General features: G+C 46.2%; 1 pseudogene; it reads right to left on the bottom strand.

Annotated features, from left to right (window-relative positions):
• Positions 1-7300: 7300 nt before the first annotated feature.
• On the bottom strand, positions 7301-7501 carry LOC139228453 (U2 spliceosomal RNA; annotated as a pseudogene).
• Between the last annotated feature and the right edge of the window lie 15652 nt (positions 7502-23153).

Here is a 23153-nt window from a genome sequence, read left to right as displayed (position 1 = left end):
TCAAATAAATTTTATTTTGTAAGATGCTGCATTCTGAAAAAAATGATGTCTCAAAGTTAGAAAGGGCAGGTATATTACTGGATAAATACTGCTCGAGGGTAGATAATATGTTATTGGTGTCTTTGAGACGCTCCTTAAAACCTACCTCTTTGATCAAGCACCTGCGCTAATTTCCACTTATGCGGCTCGGTGTCAAATTTTTATCTCATAATACTCCTATGAAGCGTCTTGGGATGTTTCATTACGTTAAAGGTGCTATATAAATACAAGTTGTTGTTGCTTGTGCTTCTAACAACTAGCTCTTTATGCTCTTCACAAAAGTGGCCTTTGACTTGTACCAGACATAGGGCTAGAATTTCGGTAGGGGATCATCTCCCATTCGTGCCCCGGAGCACGCCGATGACCTCCTGCCTCAGCCATGTTGCCGCTCTGACCAGACTGCGATGGTGAAACCGCGCCTGCGCAGAGTCACCTGACATCCCCTTAAGAAGAGGCCGCTGCCGGAATGTCGACTGACCATCGCCTCATCCACGTTCGCTCTGGGAATTTATCGCAACGATTTCCCCCTTCACCGCCCTAAGAGAATTGTGCAGTGACTGACTTACCAATCCATTTCCCTCTTGGGGCGATGAAACCAAATGTCACGGACGACGGCGTTAAATTTCACAAGGCGCTAGGGTTACCGACCAGCTGGGATTAACACGTCAAAATGGGCGATACCAAATTTCCAGTCCTTTAATCTTTGATACTGAAACTAGACTGCAACACAGTAGATGATGTAGTCTTGGATGGATTTTGTCTCTCTCTTACCCAATAAAGCTACCTTCCTCCTGAAATTCCTCAGGTGTCGGAAGACACAACTCTGTGGATTGCCTGAGGGAGTGCAAAGGGGGAAATCTTCAATTTGTCCATCCACCCGATTGCAATTGGCTTCAAGCTGGTATGAATCGATATTATTATATCTTTGATCACGCTCCTGCATGGACTAATTGGAGGCAACTGAAGAGGCGTTTCATCCTTCTTTTAAATGGTAACTTAATGAGTAATTAATACCGGAAGCAGGTTTAGTCGGGGGACTGAATTTCAAAATTGTTGAGAATTAAATGATCCTTTTGAACTGTCACCACCTTTCTGATAAGAGGTGGAGAGAGCCGACCTTCACGGTAGGATAATAGCTTATTTGTTATCAATAGAAAATGAAATGCCAGTCAGAAGTCGCTCAATTTGAGTACACGATTAAATAATTGGAATGCAGGTTTATGCAAAAATCTATTAAGTCAGTCAAAGAAATTGAAAACAATATGAATTGAATTATTCAATGTCAGAGGAATTAGAATTTGCGTGCAACAAACTGAGAGTTTGATTGTGGAGACAAAGCAGAGAAATAGTTAGTGCATCAAATCTAGAAAAGGTCAACAATATAATAGCTTCAATACACAAAACAAACCATTTCCAAAGTATACTTTATAAATTCCTTTCTTAGAGAGAATGCAGCAATTTCTCTCTTGCACGCTCTCTCTCCCTCACTCTGTCCTTGAACTGTTGGGCCATTCAATCAGTTTTCCATTTGTACTAAAGAAGGGCACAGAACAGGCTACCTATTGTTTCATCTACTGTTTGCACGCACTCTAATGCCTTTTGTATCCAGTAAACTTATTTCTGTTTTTGAGAAGGTACATTACTGGCACGGTCCACAAATCTTAATCGGACCCTGAAGTTACATTGTGAGGTACTGGCATGTTAAGCTTCATCTGAAATTCCTCTCTCCAATATTTTAGCAGGAGGTGTTAATCCACTTAAAAGACATAGGTTTAACAACACTACCAACATAATGGAATGAGCATTTTTCGATGGACTCATTACACTAGTGTCCAAAAGTCTTTTTTTTATATCTGCTGTTGGAATATGGGTGATAATGGCAAAGCAATGTTTATCGTCCATCCCTACTTGCCCTGTGAGTAAGAGTCAACCAGTTAGTGTGGGGCTGGAGTCACATTTAAGCTAGACTGGATGAGGTGGCGGTTTCCCTTCCCAGAGGACATTAGTGGACCAGTTGGCTTTCATTGTCATTTTTCTGGTGCCCGCCAGATTTATTGAATTCAATTTCACAACTTGCCATAGTGGGCTTTGAATTAACAACCTGTGGATTACTAATCCAGTACCATAATTATTAGGCCGCTATATCCCTCAGGCACTATATCTCAGTGATATTTTATTATTTATGTCCTACCCTGGTGGCTTGCTTCAAACTCTCTTGGTGATGCTAATGAACTTGGGAAGATTTTCTGATGGTGAGTAAACTGGAGATACCGGAATAATAGTCGTGAACAATAATATACAGTCATAGACAGGTTTTTTCAGTCTCCACCGTCGCAATGCTTTTATTCAAGTTAAAACACACCTACACCCAGTAAAAACACATCCTGGTAGTGTAATACAAACAAACGCAGTACAACACACAGTCTGGCCTATCTAAACAGGCCCCTGACACGAAATACCCACGTCTAAACCACCCCTGCTCGGATTCAAAATTGCACCACTGAAATCTGTCCAACAGAATGTGCGTATGCTTATGACCCTTGCAAAAACCTCCCCACTAAAACCTGTAAGGCTTGGTTGGGACATACAACACCTTTTCACACTATGCGGTGGTCTTAAAAATGCATGGGCTGGAATAAATGCTCATCAATTACCCCTCTGGCTTACTCGCTGCTTTCTCCTGATGAGGCATATCTTCTGGGTCTGTACCAAACTGTGGTATTCAAGTCCAGTCTCAAGGTCAGCTTCCCAGTCAAAGTAGCAAGGCTCTCTTGGCTCATAGATGGTGGTTTCTTCTTTCTGTCCCAGACGGAGTGCCCAGTCCTTATGCATTGCAAGCAGGCGTAGAAGAAGAGAGCAAAAGAGAGAGCTGGCTGCAACTGCTGTCCACTTATACCTGCAAGACTGCTTCTTTTTGCGCCAAAAGTCCAACTGTCTAACTGAAAAGCAAACTCAAATCTGTCACTGTTCCTTTGTCAACTGGGCTGTCCCTCGATGTGTGGCTCCGGTAAGTCTGTGATCAAATCGCTTTCTTTTGTCTTTCGATGGCCTGAAACTCCGGCCACTTTGCTTAATGTCTCACTGATGGGTTCCCATTCCATGACAAAAGGCACCCATCAACTATGATGTTCCTGCTTTCAACCATTCTCATTCCCGCCCAGCTGATGTGTATTCAAGTTAACCATGTTTGGACCTGTCCCAGCCAGCTCTTCCGCTGTACAGTGAATATAGTAGCAATGTCCAAAAAGTGTTTTCGCTGAATTCTTACAATATCCACGTCTTGCTTTCCTTGAGTATTGTCATCTCCCATTGTGTTAGCTTAAGGCGGGCCGAGCATTTTTAAGTATGACTGTAATTCTTCAGAACAGAATCTGAGCCTGTTATTGTGAAGCCTGGAAGTAGGTTTCTAGAACTATCCATCATTTCTATTGAGCCATTGGAGAAAACATACTGGCCCAGAAATTGCAGTTGGAGGCTTCCTGTGAGCGGACACCTCTGATCAAAATATTTTTTACAAAAGTACCTGGTGGCTCCGGAGGAACGTAGACTTGCGGTCCGAGGCCTCCATTCGCAGCCCAGCATAGGGGCCCACACATCCCAGGAGCATATGATCAGCCTGGGACCACATGGGCCGGACCAACCAATGAAACTGGTGTCTCAGTAATGGTGAGTCCCGTTTGTACGGAGATGTACGAGATCACCATTTCTATGAATGAGGATACCCCCCAAAACACAATCATTTTTTTATATGTTTTAATAGGGATAAAAATAAACTTGCCTTAATGGACAGGGTTTTTAATAGAAAAAATTATTGATAACATTTTATGTTTCTGTTTTTTAAAACTCTTATGCTGGTAAAAGCAGGCCTTATGCTCGCTTTTCCAGGCATAAGAGTTTGAAGGACATTCGCTGGGCAGGAGTTGGGCAAATAGCCCAAATTTTCCCCCATGAAGGCCCTTCTCCTGGAGATGTGTGCGATCTCTCAAAAGAAATTTAGACACATGCGGGTTTTTGGCCCATTCTGAATTCAAATTAAGTTATACTTAAAATAGACAAAAATTTCTATGGTTTAACCTCACTGCTGAAGTAATTGCATTGAATAAGATATACATTTATAGCATTTCTTTTGGATCGACAAAAGAGTGAAACGAGGAAAACAACAGAGAACTAGGGCTGAAAGAGCTGTTGGATTCCGGGGCCTGCTGTGCTGTCTTAGAGCTTTTCAAATATAGTAATTTATTATTACGATTCAAGCACCCTTTTAGAATGAACCGAGTTGGCTTCAAACTAAAAAACATCACAGCAAGTAATATATGTTTGATTCCTTACTGTGGGAGAGCCTGAATTTGGAGGCAATGCCACCAGATTGCAACCAGCACCTAAATTGCGCGAACATGAATGCGCTGCCCTCTGTTAAGTATAGCAGAGTGCTGTAATTAAAGTAAACAAGCAATCTGTTATTTGGCTCTTACAAAAGGCCAAGCGTATAAGTTTATCTGATTTGTATGGGGGAGGGTTGTTACTTTTCATCAACTTGAACAGAAATGTGGGTTCCTGGAGTTTTCAACGCACCATCTCCACTGTTAAATATTCTCGCGGCTATAATTTTATAAATCCTGCGGCAGGGCGGCGGGGTGGGGTGAATTGCGTTGCGTCCCGTTTGGGGGCGGTAACAGCCACGAGGCGAGAGTTCCCGCGCCAGGCATAGACGTCCCGGCCCCGCTGGCGATATTGGGATTACCGCCCCCGAGAGGAAGTGGAGTGCAAAATAACACGCCCTGTGAGGCGCGAGCGGGATGGAAGCAAAAGGGGAGGGGGCCAGCGCTACCCGTCGGGATACGTGTCGCTGCTGCGTAGAAGGGGCCCTCCCCCCGCGTCATTAAAGGGGAGGGCTAAGCTGCCCCTGCCGACTCTGCGGGTCCTACTACCTGGACCACGGGGGGGCGGGGTGCCGTGGTATCAGCCCGGCACTCAAGTGGAGTCCTGGGCTGCACGATCACGGCACGGCAAGACCCAGTGTTCCATGATTCAACGGGCTGCTTGCCGTCTTTACAATGGGGAGAAAAACGCACATGCGCGGAAATTTGAATGGGCCATGCAGCCCCTTATAGGAGTTGCCCCCCTCCTCCTCCCCGCACCCCCCCGGCAAAAAATTTAAGGGAACGTTGGTCCACATTGATTACGAAAACTGCATTTGTAAACTTGTCAAACTCTGTACCCAGAATAAAAACAGAAAATGTTGCAAATACTCAGCAGGGCTGAAATTGCCCCATCCAACAAGGCCTGAAAGTGGCGGCCATGAGGCAGCGTGGAATGGCCGCCGAGACTCTGCGGAGTGGCCTCCATTTTGGAAATTGCCCGTCGTCAGGTTTGGAGCAGTGTCCGGGTCACTTACCGACTGCCGGGACTCCCTCACAAAATAGCCCCTCGGGAAATTGCCCTGTTCCCTGAACGGCCCCGCGGGAGCGGCAGCAGCCCATGTCGGTGCCCCCAACAGCTTTTGCTGTCGGTACACTATCTGTAGCTTAGCGGCCCTGCCTCCCTTAAAGGGGAGGTGGTGGTGCCGTCCACACCATGTTATTTTAGTTTGTCGGCCTACTGCCAGGTCGGGCCAACAATTATGGCCGTGGGTTCAGCCGGGCCACCAACAGGCAGCCTGGCACCCCCCCCCCCCCCCCCCCCCCCGCCTTGGGTGCCAGGCCGCTGGCCCAGCTGAAACCCTTCCTGGTGGACCAGTCTTTGCCACTGAAGTGGCTGCAGAGTTCGCAGTGACCCTCCCCTTTAACTGAAGGGGTGAATCGTTGTGACGTTGGACTGGGGCAGAGAAAAACTTCAGAAAACAGTAGGCGCGGCCCATTTAGGGCAGGGCTCAAATTTGGCCCCAGCAGGTCTAATTGTTCCTCCCTGCCAGGAGAGGTGTTGCAGTGCCACCACTGGTAGGAGGGCGCAATTACACCACAACATGTTTACATGGGTGGTTTCATTATAAATGTGGACATAGGAATGCATAACAGACATATAAAAATAGGGACTGAATGTATGACTTCAAAACAGGGACTGAATTACATCGGTCCATTCTGATCCAAGTAGCCCCCATTTTTTAACCCTGCTTCATCTGAAGAGTTCTGACTCCCAGTGTGCAACACCACAAAAGATCTACAGTAATATAATAATTCAGAAAGTTTGAATACCCGGAAACAGCACAGCAGGCCAAGAAATTGCCAATTCATTCAGCCAAGATAATCTGTTGCTTTGCTTAAAATTTGTTTTGCTCATCCACTTTATGAAGAAGCAGTTCTCAAATGAATACACTTGAATACATTTCAGAGCTTTTTGTGAACAGCATTGTTTTGTATTCTTTTGTACATCGATAGGTTATAAGTATATCAAGACGATTAACTTATTCGCTCTGGGAGTTTCATTATAATTAATTCCAATTTATCGTTAAACACACAGCCCCAAAGCTAGCAGCACAGTTTAAAACTCTCTTGGGTGATGGCTCCCAATATTTCAAAAGTTGAAGTCCTGAATCTGCATCTTTATATTTTATTGCCAGAATTGTGCCAATTCCATTTTTCTCAGAAAGCCCATTGCGATCAGGACAGCTCGCTTCGGCAGCACATATACTGAAATTGGAACGGTACAGAAAAGATTAACATTAAGGTAACAGCAAATTTATCGCTGCATTCAGTATTTTATTATTTTCCAGAATGTAGTAATTTTCCTGTTAGCATTCTAGGTTTTTATAAGGTCACTTGGGGTGGCTTTTTGGTGTGTGGCTGCCTCTGTTCACGACACGGAGCGGCAGCAACGGCTCTGGAAATGAATTTCAGCCGGGTGGCCAGCTCCCAGCGCTCCGCCGGGACATTCGGTGCCTATTTTGCGGGGGTGCGGAGCAGGACCGCCCGGGAGAGGCGAGCCGGTATGCAATGCCCCTGGTTGCAACACCGTTCTGAAATTTGATTGCAGCGGGATGTGTAGCGCCCCCTAGTGGGACCGGGTGGGAAAGCAGGCAGTCCGAGCTGTTCCGGCAGCAGTGAGGGATGGAATGACTCCCTGGGGTAAGTGTGATTGTTTTTTCTCTTTTTAAAATTTTTGCGATTTATGTTTATGTGGGGTGAGCAAGGTATTTTTTTTTTATTTTTTTTTTTAATTTTTCGTTGCCAATCTTTCCAATTCTTTGTCAAATCACAAACGCCAGAGGTCACCTTGCACACATCAAGGATCACTCTGCGCCAATGCTCTTAGCCAAAAGGCCTAGAGCCACTGCACCGTTCCTGGAAGTACTGCAATACCAGGTTCGTGCCATGGAGGTGGATGGGTCAGGCCCCCCACACACCTCCTATTTCCAAAAAGCATAGAAGAACCACCTTCCTGATCCAGGGAGAACCACTTTGGGGTCATGGTTACTCCCCTGTCAGGTCAGTTATGCATGATCTTAGCCAAAAGGCCGAGAAGCAATTTATGTTTATGTGGGGTGAGCAAGGTATTGGGAATGTTTTTTGTGGAGATTTTTTTCCAGGGAGGCCTCTCTTCGGGCGCTCCAAGGCCGACTCTTTAGCTCGGGATTTTCAGTTGCTCGGCCGGCCAAGCGCCCTGAGAGAGGTGTGGAACGCCTCCCTTAGCGCTCCGCTCCACACTCGGGGCCCAGCTGCTGAATTTGCCGCCCTAATTAGCCTCGAACCGAATTGCCACCTCAAATATCTTAATTAGGCTCAAAAGTCTGTCATCGGAGGATATCATGTTTAACAATGTTTTACACTGTGCTCACACTGCATTTGAAAAGAAGTCTTTTAAGCTTCTGCTTCACAGCCTGCAGTATGTGCCACGATTCCAAGTGCAAATTCCTCCTCCTACAGAGTGTAGATGGCCTGATCTCAGATGTCCCAACACACAGTGACACCCATTTATGTCAGTTCCAGATCTGTACACAGCCAAACTCCTCTGGGTGTCGATGGATACCTGGGCAACATAAATAGCAATGAAACACATCTGGTCTAAACACAACACAGTGACAGGAACAATGGAATACAGAAGATAAACCACTCAGTATGGATAGCTTAGTCATTCACAGGTTTATTATCCATAGTCTGCTGTTCCTTGTAAAAGACTGAGGGCTAGAATTCCCAACGGCTTACCGCCTGGTTTCTGGGCAGTATTGGCCATTGTGGGCGGTAATAAGGTGAGCAAAAATGTCCTTACCTGAGTTACGCCGGGGGTTTCGAGGTTCCGCTGGGGAGCGGACCGCCGGCACGCACCGTCCCCAGATCGTCCCGGCGCGATATTTGGCTCAGCGGTGACCCGTCGGTAAGTTTTAAAAAACTGCCCACGAGGATCAGCGGAGCTGGGCGGTAGGTGAGTAGCTCTTCATGAAAGAGGTTCGGAATTGTTTTTTTACTAATTATTTTAAAACGTGTTGTGGCGATTTAGTTTTAAAGTGTCTTGGGAATGTTTTTTTGATTTTTTTTTTAGTTGATGGTATTTGAAAAATTATTTATATTGTTTTTCCGGTGTTAGGCCCGACCCGCAGACTCAGTGTAAATTTTTATTGATTTTTTTAATTTATCGCCCATTTTGTTCAGGAACCACCCAATCGACCCTAAATTGTACTTTGTCGCCCAGAATGGGGGTGCAAGGCCCATGTTTTTCGCTGGGCGGATTTTAAAATTTTTTGCGGGGGAAGTTTTCGCCGGCGATAATCTTCCCAGTTTTAGTGGTATTTTGGGCGGCAATAGGGCGCTGGCAGGGCTGACAGGAAATTCTAGCCCTGAAAATGTTCGCACAAAAAAGCAATGATGACAATCAAAGAATGTGTTCTCTGTTTTTTTGTTTTTTTGTATTCGTTGCCAATCTTTCCAATTCTTTGTCAAATCACAAACGCCAGAGGTCACCTTGCACCTGTCAAGGATCACTCTGCGCCAATGCTCTTAGCCAAAAGGCCTAGAGCCACTGCACTGTTCCTGGAAGTACTGCAATACCAGGTTCGTGCCATGGAGGTGGGTGTGTGCCCCCCCACTCACCTCCATGGAGGTGGATGGGTCAAGCCACCCCACCCACATCCTATTTGTGTTCTCTGTTGTGACGCCCTCAAGCCTTATGACATGTGCCATCCTGTTGTCTGTGTACACCTTTGGCATTTTGGATGCTTCAAACACTCTGCAGTGTAACCATCTTAGAAGTCCTTAGCCTGTCATATTTAATCACAGACTGGGAAAGTGCAGCCAGGAACTCTTTAAGCGTTTGGGGAGTGTAACGCGTGGAATTGATTAGACTTACAAGATTTTTTTTTAAACTGCGTGCATATTTTAATTTTAATGGGAAGAAAACCAAATGGATTTCATTATCTTGTTAACAAGTCTGTTTGATTAGAATGCGAGCGCTAAGGCTTGGGGAAAACTAGTTTTGCAGAGAATAGGAGGACATACTTAGTCAGAAACATCTTACTTAGCGTAGGCATGTCATGATAATACGGTGAATCGCAACACTGGCGTTATGGAGAACAGGTTGACAATGTGGATGGAAGTTCTTTTTGTAAACATGTATGTGATTGCCTTGGAAGCAGTTATTAAAAAAAGCAAGTGCTATTGGAGAAAATGCATTGATCATTATCATCAACATCCTGGGGGTCACCATTGACCAGAAACGGAACTAGTCCAGTCACATAAATACTGTGGCTACAAGAGCAGGTCAGAGGCTGGGTATTCTGTGGTGGGTTTCTCCCCTCCTGACTCCACAAAGCCTTTCCACCATCTATTATCATCATAGGCAGTCCCTCGAAACGAGGATGACTTGCTTCCACGCCAAAAAGGGATGAGTTCATAGCTGTTTCAATGAAGGACCTAATATTCCAGGTCCTGAACTACATCCTGAAGAGTGGAAGATGCCTGTGTGTGGATTTTTTTAACGTGCGGTAGCCTTTGCACACCAGCCACCACATGGGCTTGACAGAGCTAGGTCTTGGTCCATTGGCAAGGGTTATCCAAGACGACTGGAGACCAGCTCTGCTGCACGGACCTAGTGCGCACATATGTGGGCTGGCCTGTGCTGCTCCTGGCACCTGGCCCCGAACTCGTGCCTCTCCAGGGCCCCGATCACGTCCCTCCACAGGCTCTCGCCGCTCCTGCTGTATCTGCCCGTGCTCCAATCACCGACCTGCATAGAAACATAAAAACATAGAAAATAGGTGCAGGAGTAGGCCATTCAGCCCTTCTAGCCTGCACCGCATTCAATGAGTTCATGGCTGAACATGCAACTTCAGTACCCCATTCCTGCTTTCTCACCATACCCCTTGATCTCCCTAGTAGTAAGGACTTCATCTAACTCCTTTTTGATTTTATTTAGTGAATTGGCCTCAACAACTTTCTGTGGTAGAGAATTCCACAGGTTCACCACTCTCTGGGTGAAGAAATTCCTCCTCATCTCGGTCCTAAATGGCTTAGCCCTTATCCTTAGACTCTGTCCCCTGGTTCTGGATTTCCCCAACATTGGGAACATTCTTCCTCCATCTAACCTGTCTAACCCCGTCAGAATTTTAAACGTTTCTATGAGGTCCCCTCTCATTCTTCTGAACTCCAGTGAATACAAGCCCAGTTGATCCAGTCTTTCTTGATAGGTCAGTCCCGCCATCCCTGGAATCAGTCTGGTGAACCTTCGCTGCACTCCCTCAATAGCAAGAATGTCCTCCCTCAGGTTAGGAGACCAAAACTGTACACAATACTCCAGGTGTGGCCTCACCAAGGCCCTGTACAACTGTAGCAACACCTCCCTGCCCCTGAACTCAAATCCCCTCACTATGAAGGCCAACATGCCATTTGCTTTCTTAACCACCTGCTGTACCTGCATGCCAACCTTCAATGACTGATGTACCATGACACCCAGGTCTCTTTGCACCTCCCCTTTTCCTAATCTGTCACCATTCAGATAATAGTCTGTCTCTCTGTTTTTACCACCGAAGTGGATAACCTCACATTTATCCACATTATACTTCATCTGCCATGCATTTGCCCACTCACCTAACCTATCCAAGTCGCTCTGCAGCCTCATAGCATCCTCCTCGCAGCTCACACTGCCACCCAACTTAGTGTCATCCGCAAATTTGGAGATACTACATTTAATCCCCTCGTCTAAATCATTAATGTACAATGTAAACAGCTGGGGCCCCAGCACAGAACCTTGCGGTACCCCACTAGTCACTGCCTGCCATTCTGAAAAGTCCCCATTTACTCCTACTCTTTGCTTCCTGTCTGACAACCAGTTCTCAATCCATGTCAGCACACTACCCCCAATCCCATGTGCTTTAACTTTGCACATTAAATTTGCACATGAGAACCATCTGTAAGGCACAAGTCAAGAGGATGATGAAATACTCTCTACTTGCCTGGATGAGTACAGTTCCAACAACATTAGAAGCTCGACACCATCCAGGACAAAGCAGCCCACTTGATCGGCACCCCACCTTAAACATTCATCATAGGCAGTCCCTCGGAATCGAGGCGGACTTGCTTCCACTCTCAAAGTGGGTTCTTTGATGGCTGAACAGTCCAATACGAGAGCCACAAACCCTGTTACAGGTGGGACAGACATTCGTCGAGAGAAGGGGTCGGTGGGGCTGGTTTGCCGCGCGCTCCTTCCACTGCCTGCGCCTGACCTCTTCACGCTCTTTGCATTGAGACTCGAAGAGCTCAACGCCCTCCCGGATGCACTTTCTCCACCTCGGGCGGTCTTTGGCCAGGGTCTCCCAGGTGTCAGTGGTGATGTCGCACTTTACCAGGGAGGCTTTGAGGGTGTCCTTGTAACGTTTCCGCTGTCCTCCTTTGGCTCGTTTACAATGAAGGAGCTCCACATAAAGCATTTGCTTCGGGAGTCTCATGTCTGGCATGCGAACTATGTGGCCTGTCCAGCGAAGCTGATCAAGTGTGGTCAGTGCTTCAATACCGGGGATGTTGGCCTGGATGAGGACATTGAAGTTGGTGCACCTGTCCTCCCAGGAGATTTGCAGAATCTTGCGGAGACATCGTTGGTGATATATCTCCAGCGACTTGAGGTGCCTTTTATACACCGTCCATGCCTCAGATCCATACAGGAGGCCGAGTATTACTACAGCCCTGTAGACCATGAGCTTGGTGGTAGATTTGTGGGCCTGGTCTTCAAACACTCTTTTCCTCAGACGGCCAAAGGCTGCACTGGCGCACTGGAGGTGATGTTGAATCTCCGCATCAATGTCTGCCTTTGTTGATAAGAGACTCCCGAGATATGGGAAATGGTCCACGTTGTCGAGGGCCGCGCCGTGAATCTTGATGACTAGAGGACAGTGCTGTGCGGAGGGGACAGGCTGGTGGAGGACCTTTGTCTTACGGATGTTAAGCATAAGGCCCATGCTTTCATATGCCTCAGTGAATACATTGACTATATCCTGGAGTTCAGCCTCAGAATATGCGCAGACACAGGTGTCGTCCGCGTACTGCAGCTCAACGACAGAGGTTGGGGTGATCTTGGACCTGGCCTGGAGGCGGCGTAGGTTAAACAGCTTCCCACTGGTTCTGTAGTTTAGTTCCACTCCAGCGGGGAGCTTGTTGACTGTGAGGTGGAGCATGGCGGCGAGGAAGATTGAGAAGAGGGTTGGAGTGATGACGCAGTCCTGTTTGACCCCGGTCCGGACTTGAATTGGGTCTGTAATGGATCCATTGGTAAGGATCAGGGCCTGCATGTCGCCTTGAAACAAGTGAAAGATGTTGACAAACTTTCGGGGGCATCCGAAACGGGGGAGGATGCTCCATAGACCCTCACGGTTGACAGTGTCAAAGGCCTCTGAAAGATCAAAAAAGGCCATGTATAAGGACTGGCGCTGCTCCCTGCATTTTTCTTGCATTTTCCCTCCACCACCAATGCACCGTGGCTGCAGTGTGTACCATCTTCAAGATGCACTACAGCGACATGCCAGGGCTTCTTCAGCAACACCCCCCAATCCCGTGACCTCCACCACCTAGAAGGACAAGGGCAGCAGGCGCATGGGAACACCATCACCTCCAAGTTCCCCTCCAAGTTACACACCATCCTGACTTGGAAGTATATCGCCGTTCCTTCAGCGTCACTGGGTCAAGATCCTAGAACTTCCTCCCTAACAGCTCTGTGAGAGCACCTTCACAACACGGACTGCGGTAGTTCAAGAAGGTGACTCACCACCACCTTCTCGAGGGCAATTCATGATGTGCAATAAAAGCCGGCCTCGCCATTCACGCCCACATCCCAGGAACGAATTTTTTAAAATTATAGGGATATATTTAAATTCCATTCGCCAACTGGCACAGACTATGCACATTGATTGGATCACAGTATTTTCCAATCTGACACTGATTCAAGACCTTGTTAAAACACTGTTAAACCCAATGAGAATAGTGTTTTGTCAGTGTGTCCCTATGCCTGAATGGATAAACCTGAGGTGCAGCTAAAATTGAACCTTGGGCCTCATTGTCAGCTGTGGCTCAGTGGGTAGCACCCTCGCCTCTGAGTCAGAAGGTTGTGGGTTCAAAATCCCACTCTAGGGACCTGAGCATAAAAATCTAAGGTGACAGTCCAGTGCAGTGCTGCACTGTCAGAGATGCCGTCTTTCGGATGAGATGTTAAACCAAGGCCCCATCTGCTCTCTCAGGTGGTCGTAAAAGATCACATGGCAGTATTTTGAAGAAAAGCAAGAGAGAGCCCTGGTGGTCTGGGCCCAATATTTATCCCTCAATCAACATAACAAAAACAGATTATCTGGTCATTATCAAATTGCTGTTTGGAACTTGCTGTGCACAAATTGGCTGCTGCATTCTCTGCATTACAACAGTGACTACACTCCAAAAGTACTTCATTGGCTGTATAGGACTTTGAGACATCCGGTGGTTATGAAAGGTGCTATATAAATGCAAATCTTTCCTTCTTTCAATATCATTGAACTGGCAATTGGCGAACACATAATGAGCGATCCAGGCAGCTTACCGGAGTAAGTGGCCTCAGCAGCCTCCCCCGGTGAAGTCCTTAGAGGGGAGCGAGGGTGGAGAGGATTGTCGTTGTGATTGGGGGGCAGGGTGGTGGTAATCATGTGCCAAGCTTCAACTCAGATGAGAATGTCCTCTAATCTGTGACCAGCTCGAGTAAAGGCTCCATCTCACTTCATCATTTTCATTTAATTATTTTGTCTATTTTTAACTTCAATGCCTCTTCTCTGGCGAGCTTTCTGGGGACGCTCACGCTGTTTATTCCATGACATTGCTTCCTGATCATCCCATGGTCTGGTTTCGGAACAGAGGGCCAGGAGTAGGCCATTCAGCCCCTTGTGCATGTTCTGCCATTCAATTGGATGGCTTAGGCCAACATTTTAACTTTTTAAGTTATTACAAGTCAGTAAGTTCTGACTTTCTCAATACTGTTGATTGTTCTAAGCTTCTTGTGGCAGAGGTGACAATGCAAGAAAAACAGCTGCATACTTCAATCGTTACCATATCATTAACTTTGACTAATGCAGCACTCAAACCGTCGCATCATCTGAAATGACACGATGTGCCGAAGTTTGTAATTTGGTTGCAAGGTACTGAGAAACTTTTGTTGTTGAAGATGGTTCTGTATTGCGGTTTGGAGGCACTGGCCAAACTGAGTCTCCCTGCACCTCTAAGACACCACAGATCCCCTGCAGAGGGCGCCGCACTGGATCTGAGACGGGATAAGTCGAAATCTCTGCTGCTTAAAAACCCGCAAAAAAAAAATCTCTGGGCAACTGTATACGTGGTGAAGGGAGAAATCCCTTCCTTCGCCACTCAGAGCAAAATTCAGGCTAATGAGTATCAGAGTGCAGTGATGATCAACAATCCTGAGGAAAGCCCGGACCACTAAAGGAAGGGGCCATCTTGATGTATAGTCCTCTTAATTAAAATAAGGTGTCAATGCATACAAAATTAGTCTGAAATATATAAATACATTATATCCTGTAAGTTGTTGAAAAGAAAAGTGCAGTATCTGTTTAGTTTTGTCCCAAAAGAAAGACTTGGATTTATATAGCGCCTTTCACTACTACCGGACGTCTCAAAGCACTTTACAGCCAATGAAGTACTTTTGAAGTGTAGCGTGGGAAACTCGGCAGCCAATTTGCACATACAAAGCTCGCACAAATAACAATGTGATAATGACCAGATAATCTGTTTTTTAGTGATGTTGATTGAGGGATAAATATTGGCCAGGACACCGGGGATAACTCCCCTGCTCTTCTTCAAAATAGTGCCATTGGGATCTTTTACGTTCACTTGAGAGAGCAGACGGAGCCTCGGTTTGACATCTCATCCAAAAGGCATTCTTCCTCCTAGGCAGTTCCCCAGAGTCGAGGATGACTTACTTCCACACTAAAATGAGTTCTAAGGTGACCAATGCGGGATCTATTCTCTGTCACGGGTGGATTTGTACAGTACGCTCCTTCCGCTGTTTGCGCTTGGCTTCCGCGTGCTCCCGGCGAAGAGACTCCAAGTGTTCGGCCCCTTCTCGGATGCTTCTCCTCCACTGTGAGCGGCCTTGGGCCAGGGATTCCCAAGAGTCGGTGGGGGTGTTGCATTTTTTCAAGGAGGCTTTGAGGGTGTCTTTGAAGCGTTTTCTCTGCCCTCCTGGGACTCGCCTGCCGTGACGTAGTTTGGAGCAGACCGCTTGTTTCGGGAGTCTAGCATCGGGCATGCGGACGATGTGACCCACTCAGCGGAGCTGGTCGAGCGTGGTCAATGCCTCGACATTGGGGATGTTGGCCTGAGAGAGAACGCTGATGTTGGTGCGCCTATCCTGCCAATGAATTTGCAGGATTTTTCGGAGGCAGCGTTGGTGGTACTTCTCCAATGCTTTGAGGTGCCTACTGTACATAGTCGTTAAAGGTGTAGACAATCCACATCTGGTATGGGGTTTTGACCAAACCAAGTCGGTACATTCCGATCACATATATTACAATTTAATTCTCTTTTTCCTACTGGCCACGGTGCTTAATTTGTTTGGTGCAGTAATTAACATCGACGTCAATGATGGTGGCAGTGTGCGGGGCCTGCAACATTGGCCTGACTCCTTTTCATAAAAACCATCCAAAACAGCGAAGAATCCTTGCTCTCCAGGTTTCCGTGCTGAGAGAGTTAAAAGCAGATGCTGATCGCAGCAATCTCCTGTGTGCATCTGCCAGCTGCTTCTCATTGTCAGCACCTTGAGTGGCTGTGTATTATTTTACAAAGATTAAATAGTTTGGGGGAAATTTGTCTTTCAAAACTGCCATCTGCCACACACACGCAGCTATTCATAAACTTTGCAACGCCATCTCCGGTGAATCCATCAATCACTGATGCAGTGTCTTTTAAATCATTAGGTTACCTTCATTCCAAAAGAGCTTTCACTGATCATTATTTTTTCAGACGCACAATTTAGATGGAGGATAATAGTCATTAAATATGTAAATGTTGGTTCCAACTCCGGGTCTGTGTTTTGTGCATTAGTAATGTTGAAAATAGTGTTTACTGACATCACAATAAAAGATGATGGTGTGTGGAGTCACGCGAGTGTTAGCTCATTCCTCTCTCTACCCAGGAGGTGACATGCTGAAATCCCATTTTAACCTGTCAATCCGACTAGCCTGCTTTATTGAACATATTCTGGCACTTGAAACCTTTATGTTTTGAAGCAAAAACACTTCATTTCAGGCCATTGCCACTGACGGTAGGAGTCGTGTGATTTGTGTCAGCTGGTGGAAGCAGTCATGTGATCGTTGATAAGCATTCATAATAACATGTTCCCCTTCCAAGTCCACAGTAAAAATTATAATGCAGACTGGGAAAAATGAGAATGAATCAAGCAACCGTTGGAAAGGGGTTTAATTTTCCTTTGGTGGCAAACTGGTTAACACGTTCATGTGGAACTCCTTTGTGTGCTCTACTAATGGAACCATAAACCTGTTCATTTTTAAATGGGTTAAAAACGGCATTGAAAATAATTTGTTCTAAATCTATTTACCAGAGGAATTAAATTTCCAATTGGGGCTAGAATTTCCACAGCGAAGGATATCTCCATTTTTTGGCGTTATTCGTGATTAACGCCGTTTTTTTTGTCGTCGAAATAACGTGAAAAAATAAACGCTTACATTTCCCCAAATGGTTTCAAACTTTGGCAAAGCGTCAAAAAAAGCACCATTTTAAAGAACAAAAAAAAAATTGCCATTTAAAAAAAAAAGGGCGTTCCGCGCATGCGCGGGAACATTTTTTTTGCTCATTTTTCATGTGACGTGCATGCGCAGTACACTTCCTGGTCTGGAGCAGCCATTTTTACAGTGAACTGAAAGTTACATAAGAACATAAGAACATAAGAAGTAGGAGCAGGAGTAGGCCATATGGCCCCTCGAGCCTGCTCCGCCATTTAATAAGATCGTGGCTGATCTGATCACGGACTCAGCTCCACTTCCCCGCCCGCTTCCCATAACCCCTTATCCCCTTATCGTTTAAGAAACGGTCTATTTCTGTCTTAAATTTATTCAGTGTCCCAGCTTCCATAGCTCTCTGAGGCAGCGAATTCCACAGATTAACAACCCTCTGAGAGAAGAAATTTCTCCTCATCTCAGTTTTGAATGGGCGGCCCCTTATTCTAAGTTCATGCCCTCTAGTTCTAGTCTCCCCCCCATCAGTGGAAACATCCTCTCTGCATCCACCTTGTCAAGCCCCTCATAATCTTATACGTTTCGATAAGATCACCTCTCATTCTTCTGAATTCCAATGAGCAGAGGCCCAACCTACTCAACCTTTCCTCATAAGTCAACCCCCTCATCCCCGGAATCAACCTCGTGAACCTTCTCTGAACTGCCTTCAAAGCAAGTATATCCTTTCGTAAATATGGAAACCAAAATTGTACGCAGTACTCCAGGTGTGGCCTCACCAATACCAAAGTTGCAGGAGAGTTCTCAATATTTAACACAGGTGCTGCAGGATCAAAAATGGAGCTTGACTCTGGAAGGAAGAGGGCTAGAAAGTTTAGCCAGGACACAAATGAAGCCCTGGTAAGGGGCCAGATTTGGAAGAAGGGGAAAGGGAAACTGTATCCATCTGCAATGGCTGGAGCTTGGCGACGCATTGCGGAGCAGGTGTCCTCGGTGGACACCGTCAGGTTGACCTATCAGCAGTGCAGGAAGAGATGGCATGACCTTTGCAGGACAGTTAGAGTAGTTAATAGTTTTATTTATGTATTTGAATCGTACTTGAATTGTAAATGTGACCCATCTTGATATCGCTAGGCTTTTGATCGTTACACGTTATAAAGATTGTTTTTTTTCTGCACTAAACTTCGATGTTTTCGTGATGAACAATATGCAAGTAAAGGCACACTACACCGATCACTTAATTAAATGCACACGGTATGGCATAAGTGCTTTGATGACTATTTGTGTGCGCCACCACAGCAGAAGGCCCCTCCAATAAAAATGTCTCTTGCCATCTTTGCAGAGAAAGTTGTCCGAGAACCGGCAACAGCAGTGGAAAACTGGTAGGGGTCCGGCAAGACTGCTCCCAATCACAGCCCTGGAAAGTCGGATTGCAGGTCTGATTGGTGCGTCGCAGAGATCGACCCACCTGTGCGGACGCTGAGCCCAGCTCAGTCTGGGTTGACTCAGTATTAAGTACTGTGAGGGCCAGGCTTCACTGTGCAATGTACTCTCCGTCGTGGTCCTTCAAATGAGCCTGCGCTATGTGAGCCTACTCATGACACCCTGCTCCATCCCTGCAGGTAACCAGTCGTCTGTTCTTTTATATTTTGCAGATGTTTCAGATTCATCCAATAATGGAGAAGACCCCGCCAGCTCGCCACAAGCTGAAGTGGATGACACCAAACTCATCTATCCTGCAGAATCTTCACAGGAGGAGGTGGAGGTGGATGATGCCTCAGTTGATGTTTTGGGGGGTGGGGGGAAGGATGATCAGACGGTGGTATTGAATTTGGAGGAGGTCGGCGCCACCGAGGTAGAAGGAGTTTTAGCTTGCCCTAAGCAGCAGGGGGCATATGTCGGTTGTGCACTATCCGAGGTCCCAGGTCCCAGTGGGGCCCAGGGCTGCAGCAGGCCCATCTGTACAGAGGCGGAGATGTGAAGAGTGCTCTCCCAAGGTGTAGGCTCCACGGGAGGTGGTAGAGCTGATAGGAATGGCTGGGGAGAGCGTCCAGCTCACCAATCGCTCCTTGAGGCCATGGGTGGGATCTTGGCAAGCATAGCAGTGCTGCCTGCTGACGTGAGGGAGGGCATGTCTGAGATGGTCGCGGCAATGCGGGAAAACACCAGCGACAATTGACGGTCTCGGATCCCCAGACCAACCTCACCAGTCAGTGTGCAGGTTGATCCACAGGCTGGAGAGTCCCAAGCCGGGCCTTCCGCAGCCAAAGGTTTCCAGGGACTTCCGTTGCCGTCTCCTTCGTCTGTCCCTCAACAAGCGGAGCGCAGCACCAGACAAACTAAGAAGAACCTTGGGCTCACCGGGAGTAGGGCTAAGCCGGCGGTAACGGGCAAGGTCAAGGGCAAGAAGAGGATGTGGGTGGCGCGGCGGTGTTTAAATAAGGGGGTGGGGGGAGAGGTGGCTGCAACTGAAATTTGTTTGCCGCTGTTGTTGTTTTGCTGTTCTTTTGTTCTTCTTGTGTCGTTGTTGTGGTGGTTGTTTGCATTATTGTTATGTAAGTGACATTCATTTAAAAGTTTACTGTAATACCAAAAGTTTTTATTAAAGTTAAGTACAAATGTACCAATGTTTAATAAAGTTAAAATTATTTTTCAACCAAACCAAACTTATGCAGTGTCTCCTTCGCAGAATAACAGGGGGAAATAGCCAACATGGTGGGATACAGTGGGCAGTCCATGATGGAACGTGCCGTTCAGCCTTTATACAAAGCGGCGAATTATCAGCTGCTGATGCAAGGCTCTTGCAATGGAGTAAGGTCCATGAGGCCTCCTCCCATGACCTCCTGGGGGCAGTAGTGGTGGCATGGGTTCATCCTCCTCCTCCCCCCCCCCCCCCTCTCTCTTGAGGTGGTTCTGCAATCCCCAGTGGCAAATCCTGTCCCCTCATGATGGTTAAGTTGTGTAGCATGCAGCACACCACAATGAATTCAGAGACCTGCTGAGGGGAGTATTGCAGGGAGCCTCCAGAGTGGTCCACGGCATATAAACGGTTCTGAAAAATGGCGGTCGTTATTTTTGAAAAACAGCGTTGAACCACTGCCCAAATTTGAAAAGTGTCCGTAAAATCTTTTAATGCCCAAATAACCATTTTAACACGAAAAAATGATGTTAAAAGGTGCGTTATGCTGGGGAATTTCTCGCCCCAAGGGTATAAATTGACATTTTTGTTTCTTTTTCTTTGCCAGTGTTTGGTGCAGAGAAATGGAAAATTCTGCAAATATACAGTGGGCATCTGAAAGAGAAAGATTGGTTAATATCATCAGAACTGGGGATGATTGCTGTGGAGTTTCTGGTGTCTTTCAACAATAGAATAAGCCTCACCCTTTCCAGTTGCCCTTGTAGTACCTTGGTTTTTCTAGATAAATGAGCTAAGACAGCCTTCCTAATACGTCTTTATCTTGTGATTATCTCGATATTGAGTGCCATCTGTCCTAGAGTTGTGAAACATGTTCCACACCACTAAGACATCACTTTTAGCACATCAGTGTGGGTGCTGCCAGACTAAATTACAAAAAAAGAGTGCAAGATGAATTGAACATGAAATGAAAGAAAGAAAGACGCATTTATATAGCGCCTTTCGCGACCACCAGACGTCTCAAAGCACTTTACAGCCAATGAAGTACTATTTGGAGTGTAGTCACTGTTGTAATGTGGGAAATGAGGCAGCCAATTTGCGCACAGCAAGCTCCCACAAACAGCAACGTGATAATGACCAAATAATCTGTTTTTTTTGGTATGTTGATTGAGGGATAAATATTGGCCAGGACACCGGGGATAACTCCCCTGCTCTTCTTCGAAATAGTGCCGCAGGATCTTTTGCGTCCACCTGAGAGGGCAGACGGGGGTCTCAGTTTAACGTCTCATCCAAAAGATGGCACCTCCGACAGTGCAGCACTCCCTCAGCACTGCACTGGAGTGTCAGCCGAGATTCTTGTGTTCAAGTCCCTGGAGTGGGACTTGACTCCAGAACCTCCTGACTCTGAGGTGAGAGTGCTACCCACTGAGCCACAGCTGACACTAATGGTTTACAAAAAAGAATCCCACCAGCAATACTTGATGATCGTGACCTATAAGTCGAGTGGGATAAGTCACGGCTGAGCAATGCTTATCCTATAGGCATTAATTACGTTGATATTTCACGGCAGTGAAAACAAAAGTGATTTTACACCGCAAAATGTCTTCTCACAAAAACAAAGAGCAGTGAATCAGACTCTAAGTCATGACATTGCTGTGCTGGTTCAGGCTGATTCCCAATACTTTATAACTCATGGGCCACCCAAAGGTCAGCTCCTGTGGCCAAACCCACACTCCCTGTGAGGAGAAAATTGAGATAATGCACAAAGAGTAAAGATGTAAGCATGCTCCGGGTGAATAAAGAACTCATTTTCCATTGGCACCGAGACTGGAAACTGTCTGGGTCACTGCCTGCCCCTCCCAACAACTCCCGAGTGATGGTCAACTGCCATAAAACCACACGCTAACAGCCTGCATTGGATCAGGCTGAAAATGACTAATTAATGTTTATCAAGGGACAGAAATGGAAACAGAAGCAAAATGAATCAATCAGCAGAATGTAACAGCAATAGAAAATGTAATTTCTCACCAACGATTTAGGACTGTTCCAAAACAATAAAAGCCAATCACTTTCACAGTACGCTGCAGTCAGATTCATAACTTGGATCATATAGTCAATATATTAATGAACGTGAGAACGCATTCACAGAGTCCCGTAAGACTTTGGCCTGTATAGTGGTTGAGTGAGAAGGAACCTCTCTCTTTCCCTTCAAGTCCAAGTTAGCATAAAGCATGGTAGACACATAATGCTAACAATTAAAAAAAGGAACTTGCATTTACACAGTGCCTTTCATGACCTCAAGATGCCCTAAAGCATTGCACAGTCAATTAAATACTTTTGAAGTGCAGTCACTGTTGTAGGCAAACGTGGCAGCCAAATTGCACATGATAAGGTCCCACAAACATTAATGAGATAAATGACTAGATAATCGTTTTTTTTTCGAGTGATGTTGAAGGATAATTGTTGACCAGGACACTGGAAGAAATCCCCTGCTCTTCTTTGCAGAGTGCCATGGGATCCACCTGAGAAGGTAGATGGGGCCTTGGTCCAAACAACATCTCCAACAGTGCTGCACTCCCTCCCGACTACACTGTGTAGATCAGGTGCTCAAGCCTCTGATGTGGAGCCGGAACCCACAACCTTCAGACTCCGAGGTTAGAGCACTACCACTGAGCCAAGGCTGATGCCTTAATAAGAGATTACGCACTGTGAACTGCTTCTTGCCGTGACAGATCTGTCTATGAAGTCAGACTTCAAAGATACTACATTGGCTTCTCAGATACCAGACTCAGACAATTCACCCACCTTAGCAGAACTACAAATTGGGAGCCCTGTTGCGAACGGTAGCAGAATCAATGATCCTTCAATTGCAAATAAACTGTAAGTATAGATAGTTGATAACCCATTGATTACTATTAATCACCTCAATAATCTGCATGGGCTTGACATACAAGAATGACAATAACAGCAACTTGCATTTATACAGAACTGTCAATGTAGAAAAATATCCCAAGGTGATTCAGAGAAGCGTAATCAAGAAAATCGATGCTTATTTAAAGAAAGACCAATCAGGTGGGTACGAGGTGAGTTTTGAGAAGGGTTTTAAAGGGGGAGAGGGAGGTGGAAATGTTAAAATTCTCGTCCTCGTGTTCAAGTAACTCCATGGCATTGCCCTCCCATTGGGCTCAGGTTTCAGCCTGAGTTGCTCCTATTTTTTTGGAGCAACTAGGTTAGAATGGAGCATCTTACAAATTGCAATTCTCGACATTTAGTTTGCTCCAGTTCTCGTGAGTTATAATAGTTTCACTTTCGAACAGATTTTTTTTTTCAAAAGGGGGCGTG

This window comes from Pristiophorus japonicus, chromosome 17 (genome assembly GCF_044704955.1).
Source record: "Pristiophorus japonicus isolate sPriJap1 chromosome 17, sPriJap1.hap1, whole genome shotgun sequence".
Lineage (NCBI taxonomy): Eukaryota > Metazoa > Chordata > Chondrichthyes > Pristiophoridae > Pristiophorus > Pristiophorus japonicus.
The sequence above is the reverse complement of the archived record's forward strand: the minus strand, read 5'-3'. Positions and strand labels throughout refer to the sequence as shown.